The following is a 10,433-nucleotide window of genomic DNA, read 5'->3' as shown; positions in this document are numbered from 1 at the left end:
CCCCCACAGCCCCCGCGATGATAAACTGGACCAGTTTATCTGTGATTGTTTTGATGTCTATGTCTATGCTGCCTGGACTGTCCTCCTAATCTCAGTCAGGTTTTCCTGGTTAAATAAATAAATAAATGATCCTTAAATGTTTCTGTGTGTTTGTGATTATGCCTGTCTGTTCGGCTGGTGTGTGTGTTTCTAGTCATATTTGTGTGCCTGTGTGTATTAGAGAGAGAGAGAAAGACACACCCAGCTCAGCTCCTCCTGTCAGTCAGCCTCCATGATGTCAGGTCAGCACTTCCTGTGTTGGATTTCAAAATAAGAGTCAGTGATGGTTTGTGTGAAGAATGTCTGATGTTGATGTGTCACGTGCTCACACTGCAGCAGCACGTCGTCATGACGATGATGTCATCACGTTGCTGTTAAAATCGGGTATTAGGTTGTTTCCATGTCAACCAGGAAATCAGCTACACCTGAAAAGGTGAGAGACAGGGACAGCAGAGACAAGCGGCCAGGTTAAAAAAAACACAAGGAGCACAAAAACAATCTGAGGAAAATTTGGGACAAGGCTAAGAAAATAATGGGAAAGTTGTGGAACGCTCAGAAACTCCCAGAAATGTATGTGTGGTCTGGATACTGCAAACAAAGGTGTCTCAATCAGATTCTGGACATTTCACAGGTAAGAAGGTTAACTGCTGATTGGTTGGCTTGGTTTTTCAGGAAGACAATGATAAGACCAAGTCGTCAGGGGTCACAACAGCAACGCTTCACAGTATAAGTGAAACAGGCCGAGACTGGCCATAAGGGCATGTTTTTATACGCTTTAAATGATGACATCATCTTCAAAGCAAGGATGGCATGTTTTTATACGCTTTAAATGATGACATCATCTTCAAAGCAAGGATGGCATGTTTTTATAGGCTTTCAGTGATGACATCATCTTCAAAGGCAAGGATGGCATGTTTTTATACGCTTTAAATGATGACATCATCTTCAAAGCAAGGATGGCATGTTTTTATAGGCTTTCAGTGATGACATCATCTTCAAAGCAAGGATGGCATGTTTTTATAGGCTTTCAGTGATGACATCATCTTCAAAGGCAAGGATGGCATGTTTTTATACGCTTTAAATGATGACATCATCTTCAAAGCAAGGATGGCATGTTTTTATAGGCTTTCAGTGATGACATCATCTTCAAAGCAAGGATGGCATGTTTTTATAGGCTTTCAGTGATGACATCATCTTCAAAGGCAAGGATGGCATGTTTTTATACGCTTTAAATGATGACATCATCTTCAAAGGCAAGGATGGCATGTTTTTATAGGCTGTACAGACGACATCATCTTCAAAGGCAAGGATTGCATGTTTTTATACATTTTTAATGATGACATCATCTTCAAAGGCAAGGATGGCATGTTTTGATAGGCTTTAAATAATTACATCATATTCAAAGCAAGGATGGCATGTTTTTATAGGCTGTACAGATGACATCATCTTCAAAGGCAAGGATGGCATGTTTTGAAAGGCTTTAAATAATTACATCATCTTCAAAGCAAGGATGGCATGTTTTTATACGCTTTAAATGATGACATCATCTTCAAAGGCAAGGATTGCATGTTTTTATACATTTTTAATGGTGACATCATCTTCAAAGGCAAGGATGGCATGTTTGTATGGGCTGTAAATGATGACATCATCTTCAAAAGCAAGGATGGCATGTTTTTATAGGCTGTAGATGATGACATCATCTTCAAAGGCAAGGATGACATGATTTTATAAGCTGGATGTGATGACAACCTTTTGAAAGGCAAGGATGGCATGTTTTCATGGGCTGTAAATGATGACATCATCTTCAACCGCTTGGATTTTCAAAGGCAAGTATGGAATGGTTTTATGGGCTTTAGATGATGACCACATCTTTAAAGGCAAGGATGAAATGTTTTATGGGCTTTTAATAATGACATCAACTTTAGTGGCAAGGATGGCATGTTTTTATATGCTTTAAATGATGACATCATTTTCAAAGGCAAGGAAGAAAGAATTGTATAGGCTGTAAATGATGACATCATTTTCAAAGGCAAGGATGGCATGTTTTTATAGGCTTTTAATGATGACATCATCTTCTAAGGCAAGGATAGCATATTTTAATGGGCCTTAAATGATGACATCATCTTCAAAGGCAAGGATGACATGCTTCATGGATTGTAAATGATGACATCTTCTTCAAAGGCAAGGATGGCATGTTTTTATAGGCTGTAAATGACAACATCATCTTCAACAGCTTGGATGGCATGTTTTTATGGGCTTTAAAGGGTGACATCATTTTCAAAGGCAAGTATGGAATGTTTTTATGTGCTTTAAATGATGACCACATCTTTAAAGGCAAGGATGAAATGTTTTATGGGCTTTTAAAAAAGACATCATCTTTAGAGGCAAGGATGGCATGTTTTTATGGGCTTTCAGTGATGACATCATCTTCAAAGGCAAGGATGGCATGTTTGTATAGGCTGTAAATGATGACTTCATCTTCAAAAGCAAGGATGGCATGTTTTATAGGCTTCAAATGATGACATCATCTTCAAAGGCAAGGATGGCATGTTTTTATAGGCTGTAAATGATGACATCATTTTCAAAGGCAAGTATGGAATGGTTTTATTGGCTTGAAATGATGACATCATCTTCAATGCAAGAATGGCATGTTTTATGGGCTTTAAATGATGACATCATCTTCAAAGGCAAGGGTGGCATGTTTTATGGGCTTTAAATAATGACATCATCTTCAAAGGCAAGTATGGAATGGTTTTATGGGCTTTAAATGATGACATCATCTTCAACGGCAAGGATGGCATGTTTTTATGGGCTGTAAATGATGACATCATCTTCAAAGGCAAGGGTGGCATGTTTTATGGGCTTTTATTGATGACATCATCTTCAAAGGCAAGGATGGCATGTTTTTATAGGCTGGATGTGTTGACATCATCTTCAAAGGCAAGAATGGCATGTTTTTATGGGCTGTAAATGATGACATCATTTTCAAAGGCAAGTATGGAATGGTTTTATGGGCTTTAAATGATGACATCATCTTCAAAGGCAAGGATGGCATGTTTTTATAGGTTTTAAAGGAAGACATCATCTTCAACAGCTTGGATGGCATGTTTTTATGGGCTTCAAAGGGTGATACCATTTTTAATGGCAAGGATGAAATGTTTTCATTGGCTTTAAATGATGACCACATCTTCAAAGGCAAGGGTGACATGTTTGTATAGGCTTTAAATGCTAACATCATCTTCAAAGACAAGGATGGCATGTTTTTATGGGCTGTAAATGATGACATCATTTTCAAAGGCAAGTATGGAATGGTTTTATGGGCTTTCAATGATGACATCATCTTCAAAGGCAAGGGTGACATGTTTTATGGGCTTTAAATAATGACATCATCTTCAAAGGCAAGTATGGAATGGTTTTATAGGCTTTAAATGATGACATCAACTTCAAACGCAAGGATGGAATGTTTTTATGGGCTGTAAATGATGATATCATTTTCAAAGGCAAGGAAGGCATGTTTTTATGGGCTGGAAATGATGACATCATCTTCAAAGGCAAGTATGGAATGGTTTTATAGGCTTTAAATGATGACATCAACTTCAAACGCAAGGATGGAATGTTTTTATGGGCTTTAAATGACGACATCATCTTTAGAGGCAAGGATAGCATGCTTTATGGGCTGTAAATGATAACATCATCTTCAAAGGCAAGGATGGCATGTTTTTATAGGCTGGATATGATGACATCCTTTTGAAAGGCAAGGATGGCATGTTTTTATGGGCTGTAAATGATGACATCATCTTTAGAGACAAGGACGGAATGTTTTATGGGCTTTTGATAATAACCTCATCTTCAAAAGCAAGGATGGCATGTTTTTATGGGCTTTAAAGGGTGACATCATTTTCAAAGGCAAAAATGGGATGGTTTTATGGGCTTTAAATGATGACCACATCTTTAACAGCAAGGATGAAATGTTTTATGGGCTTTTAATAATGACATCATCTTCAAAGGCAAGGATGGCATGTTTTTATGGGCTGTAATTGATGATATCATTTTCAAAGGCAAGAATGGAATGGTTTTATGGGCTGTAAATGATGACATCATCTTCAAAGGCAAGGGTGGCATGTTTTATGGGCTTTTAATAATGACATCATCTTCAAAGGCAAGGATGGCATGTTTTTATGGGCTGTAAATGATGACATCATCTTCAAAGGCAAGGATGGCATGTTTTTATAGGCTGGATGTGTAGACATCGTCTTTAAAGGCTAGGATGGCATGTTTTAATAGCTTAAAATTAAGACATCATCTTCAAAGGCAAGGATGGCATGTTTTTATGGGCTGTAAATGATGACATCATCTTCAAAGGCAAGGGTGACATGTTTTATGGGCTTTAAATAATGATATCATCTTCAAAGGCAAGTATGGCATGTTTTTATGGGCTGTAAATGATGATATCATTTTCAAATGCAACAATTGCATGTTTGTATAGGCTGTAAATGATGACATCATCTTCAAATGCAACAATTGCATGTTTGTATAGGCTGTAAATGATGACATCATCTTCAAAGGCAAGGACGGCATGTTTGTATAGGCTGTAAATGATGACATCATCTTTAGAGGCAAGGATGGCATGTTTTATGGGCTGTAAATGATGACATCATCTTCAAAGGCAAGGATGGCATGTTTTTATGGGCTGTAAATGATGACATCATCTTCAAAGGCAAGGATGGCATGTTTTTATAGGTTTAAAATGAAGACATCATCTTCAACAGCTTGGATGGCATGTTTTTATGGGCTTCAAAGGGTGATACCATTTTTAATGGCAAAGATGAAATGTTTTCATTGGCTTTAAATGATGAACACATCTTTAAAGGCAAGGATCAAATGTTTTATGGGCTTTTGATAATAACCTCATCTTCAAAGGCAAGGGTGGCATGTTTTTATACACTTTAAATGATGACATCATCTTCAAAGGCAAGGGTGGCATGTTTTTATAGGCTTTAAATGACGACATCATCTTCAAAGGCAAGGATAGTATGTTTTAATGGGCTTTAAATGATGACCACATCTTCAAAGGCAAGGATGGCATGCTTTATGGGCTTTTATTGATGACTTCATCTTCAAAGGCAAGGATGGCATGTTTTTATAGGCTGGATGTGTTGACATCCTTTTGAAAGGCAAGGATGGCATGTTTTTGTGGGCTTTAAAGGGTGACATCATTTTCAAAGGCAAGTATGGAATGGTCTTATGGGCTTAAAATGATGACCACATCTTTAATGGCAAGGATGAAATGTTTTATAGGCTTTTAATAATGACATCATCTTTAGAGGTAAGGATGGCATGTTTTTATGGGCTGTAAATGATGACATCATCTTTAGAGACAAGGACAGAATGTTTTATGGGCTTTTGATAATAACCTCATCTTCAAAGGCAAAGATGGCATGTTTTTCTGGGCTTTAAAGGGTGACATCATTTTCAAAGGCAAGAATGGAATGGTTTTATGGGCTTTAAATGATGACCACATCTTTAACGGCAAAGATGAAATGTTTTATGGGCTTTTAATAATGATATCATCTTCAAAAGCAAGGATGGCATGTTTTTATAGCTTTAAATGATGGCATCATCTTCAAAGGCAAGGATTGCATGTTTGTATAGGCTGTAAATGATGACATCATCTTCAAAGGCAAGGGTGGCATGTTTTATAGCTTTAAATGATGGCATCATCTTCAAAGGCAAGGGTGGCATGTTTTATAGCTTTAAATGATGGCATCATCTTCAAAGGCAAGGATTGCATGTTTGTATAGGCTGTAAATGATGACATCATCTTCAAAGGCAAGGATGGCATGTTTTTATGGGCTGGAAATGATGACATCATCTTCAAAGGCAAGGATGGCATGTTTTTATGGGCTGTAAATGATGACATCATCTTCAAAGGCAAGGATGGCATGTTTTATGGGCTTTTATTGATGACATCATCTTCAAAGGCAAGGATGGCATGTTTTTATGGGCTGTAAATGATGACATCATCTTCAAAGGCAAGGATGGCATGTTTTTATAGGTTTAAAATGACGACATCATCTTCAACAACTTGGATGGCATGTTTTTATGGGCTTCAAAGGGTGATACCATTTTTAATGGCAAAGATGAAATGTTTTCATTGGCTTTAAATGATGACCACATCTTTAAAGGCAAGGATCAAATGTTTTATGGGCTTTTGATAATAACCTCATCTTCAAAGGCAAGGGTGGCATGTTTTTATACACTTTAAATGATGACATCATCTTCAAAGGCAAGGGTGGCATGTTTTTATAGGCTTTAAATGATAACATCATCTTCAAAGGCAAGGATGGCATGTTTTTATGGGCTGGAAATGATGACATCGTCTTCAAAGGCAAGTATGGAATGGTTTTATAGGCTTTAAATGATGACATCATCTTCAAAGGCAAGGATGGAATGTTTTTATAGGCTTTAAATGACGACATCATCTTCAAAGGCAAGGATAGTACGTTTTAATGGGCTTTAAATGATGACCACATCTTCAAAGGCAAGGATGGCATGCTTTATGGGCTTTTATTGATGCCATCATCTTCAAAGGCAAGGATGGCATGTTTTTATACACTTTAAATGATGACATCATCTTCAAAGGCAAGGATGGCATGTTTTTATAGGCTTTAAATGATAACATCATCTTCAAAGGCAAGGATGGCATTTTTTTATGGGCTGGAAATGATGACATTGTCTTCAAAGGCAAGTATGGAATGGTTTTATAGGCTTTAAATGATGACATCATCTTCAAAGGCAAGGATGGAATGTTTTTATAGGCTTTAAATGACGACATCATCTTCAAAGGCAAGGATAGTATGTTTTAATGGGCTTTAAATGATGACCACATCTTCAAAGGCAAGGATGGCATGCTTTATGGGCTTTTATTGATGCCATCATCTTCAAAGGCAAGGATGGCATGTTTTTATGGGCTTTAAATGATGACCACATCTTTAACGGCAAAGATGAAATGTTTTATGGGCTTTTAATAATGATATCATCTTCAAAAGCAAGGATGGCATGTTTTTATAGCTTTAAATGATGGCATCATCTTCAAAGGCAAGGATTGCATGTTTGTATAGGCTGTAAATGATGACATCATCTTCAAAGGCAAGGGTGGCATGTTTTTATAGCTTTAAATGATGGCATCATCTTCAAAGGCAAGGATTGCATGTTTGTATAGGCTGTAAATGATGACATCATCTTCAAAGGCAAGGATGGCATGTTTTTATACACTTTAAATGATGATATCTTCAGACGCAAGGATTGCATGTTTGTATAGGCTGTAAATGATGACATCATCTTCAAACGCAAGGATGGCATGTTTTTATGGGCTGTAAATGATGACATCATCTTCAAAGGCAAGGATGGCATGTTTTTATGGGCTTTTATTGATGCCATCATCTTCAAAGGCAAGGATGGCATGTTTTTATAGGCTGGATGTGTTGACATCCTTTTGAAAGGCAAGGATGGCATGTTTTTGTGGGCTTTAAAGGGTGACATCATTTTCAAAGGCAAGTATGGAATGGTCTTATGGGCTTTAAATGATGACCACATCTTTAATGGCAAGGATGAAATGTTTTATAGGCTTTTAATAATGACATCATCTTTAGAGGTAAGGATGGCATGTTTTTATGGGCTGTAAATGATGACATCATCTTTAGAGACAAGGACAGAATGTTTTATGGGCTTTTGATAATAACCTCATCTTCAAAGGCAAGGATGGCATGTTTTTCTGGGCTTTAAAGGGTGACATCATTTTCAAAGGCAAGAATGGAATGGTTTTATGGGCTTTAAATGATGACCACATCTTTAACGGCAAAGATGAAATGTTTTATGGGCTTTTAATAATGATATCATCTTCAAAAGCAAGGATGGCATGTTTTTATGGGCTGTAAATGATGACATCATCCTCAAAGGCAAGGATGGCATGTTTGTATGGGCTTTTGATACTGACATCATCTTTAGAGGCAAGGATGGCATGTTTTCATGGGCTTTTATTGATGACATCATCTTCAAAGGCAAGGATGGCATGTTTTTATGGGCTGTAAATGATGACATCATCTTCAAAGGCAAGGATGGCATGTTTTTATGGGCTTTAAATGATGACATCATCTTCAAAGGCAAGGATGGCATGTTTTTATGGGCTGTAAATGATGACATCATCTTCAAAGGCAAGGATGGCATGTTTTATGGGCTTTTATTGATGACATCATCTTCAAAGGCAAGGATGGCATGTTTTCATGGGCTGTAAATGATGACATCATCTTCAAAGGCAAGGATTGCATGTTTGTATAGGCTGTAAATGATGACATCATCTTCAAAGGCAAGGGTGGCATGTTTTTATAGCTTTAAATGACGACATCATCTTCAAAGGCAAAGATTGCATGTTTGTATAGGCTGTAAATGATGACATCATCTTCAAAGGCAAGGATGGCATGTTTTTATAGCTTTAAATGATGACATCAGCGTCAAAGGCAAGGATGGCATGTTTTTATACACTTTAAATGATGACATCATCTTCAAACGCAAGGATTGCATGTTTGTATAGGCTGTAAATGATGACATCATCTTCAAAGGGAAGGATGGCATGTTTTATGGGCTTTTATTAATGACATCATCTTCAAAGGCAAGGATGGCATGTTTTGATAGGCTTTAAATGACGACATCATCTTCAAAGGCAAGGATAGTACGTTTTAATGGGCTTTAAATGATGACCACATCTTCAAAGGCAAGGATGGCATGCTTTATGGGCTTTTATTGATGCCATCATCTTCAAAGGCAAGGATGGCATGTTTTTATACACTTTAAATGATGACATCATCTTCAAAGGCAAGGATGGCATGTTTTTATAGGCTTTAAATGATAACATCATCTTCAAAGGCAAGGATGGCATTTTTTTATGGGCTGGAAATGATGACATTGTCTTCAAAGGCAAGTATGGAATGGTTTTATAGGCTTTAAATGATGACATCATCTTCAAAGGCAAGGATGGAATGTTTTTATAGGCTTTAAATGACGACATCATCTTCAAAGGCAAGGATAGTATGTTTTAATGGGCTTTAAATGATGACCACATCTTCAAAGGCAAGGATGGCATGCTTTATGGGCTTTTATTGATGCCATCATCTTCAAAGGCAAGGATGGCATGTTTTTATGGGCTTTAAATGATGACCACATCTTTAACGGCAAAGATGAAATGTTTTATGGGCTTTTAATAATGATATCATCTTCAAAAGCAAGGATGGCATGTTTTTATAGCTTTAAATGATGGCATCATCTTCAAAGGCAAGGATTGCATGTTTGTATAGGCTGTAAATGATGACATCATCTTCAAAGGCAAGGGTGGCATGTTTTTATAGCTTTAAATGATGGCATCATCTTCAAAGGCAAGGATTGCATGTTTGTATAGGCTGTAAATGATGACATCATCTTCAAAGGCAAGGATGGCATGTTTTTATGGGCTGTAAATGATGACATCATCTTCAAAGGCAAGGATGGCATGTTTTTATGGGCTTTTATTGATGCCATCATCTTCAAAGGCAAGGATGGCATGTTTTTATAGGCTGGATGTGTTGACATCCTTTTGAAAGGCAAGGATGGCATGTTTTTGTGGGCTTTAAAGGGTGACATCATTTTCAAAGGCAAGTATGGAATGGTCTTATGGGCTTTAAATGATGACCACATCTTTAATGGCAAGGATGGCATGTTTTATGGGCTTTTGATAATTACCTCATCTTCAAAAGCAAGGATGGCATGTTTTTATGGGTTGTAAATGATGACATCATCTTTAGAGACAAGGACGGAATGTTTTATGGGCTTTTGATAATTACCTCATCTTCAAAAGCAAGGATGGCATGTTTTATGGAATGGTTTTATGGGCTTTAAATGATGACCACATCTTTAACGGCAAAGATGAAATGTTTTATGGGCTGTAAATGATGACATCATCTTCAAAGGCAAGGATGGCATGTTTTTATGGGCTGTAAATGATGACATCATCTTCAAAGGCAAGGATGGCATGTTTGTATGGGCTTTTGATAATGACATCATCTTTAGAGGCAAGGATGGCATGTTTTATGGGCTGTAAATGATGACATCATCTTCAAAGGCAAGGATGGCATGTTTTTATGGGCTGTAAATGATGACATCATCTTCAAAGGCAAGGATGGCATGTTTTTATGGGCTTTAAATGATGACATCATCTTCAAAGGCAAGGATGGCATGTTTTTATGGGCTGTAAATGATGACATCATCTTCAAAGGCAAGGATGGCATGTTTTATGGGCTTTTATTGATGACATCATCTTCAAAGGCAAGGATGGCATGTTTTCATGGGCTGTAAATGATGACATC

This window comes from Cheilinus undulatus, unplaced genomic scaffold (assembly GCF_018320785.1).
Source record: "Cheilinus undulatus unplaced genomic scaffold, ASM1832078v1 Contig20, whole genome shotgun sequence".
In the NCBI taxonomy this organism is placed as follows: Eukaryota; Metazoa; Chordata; class Actinopteri; order Labriformes; family Labridae; genus Cheilinus; species Cheilinus undulatus.
Note: the sequence above shows the minus strand (reverse complement) of the source record.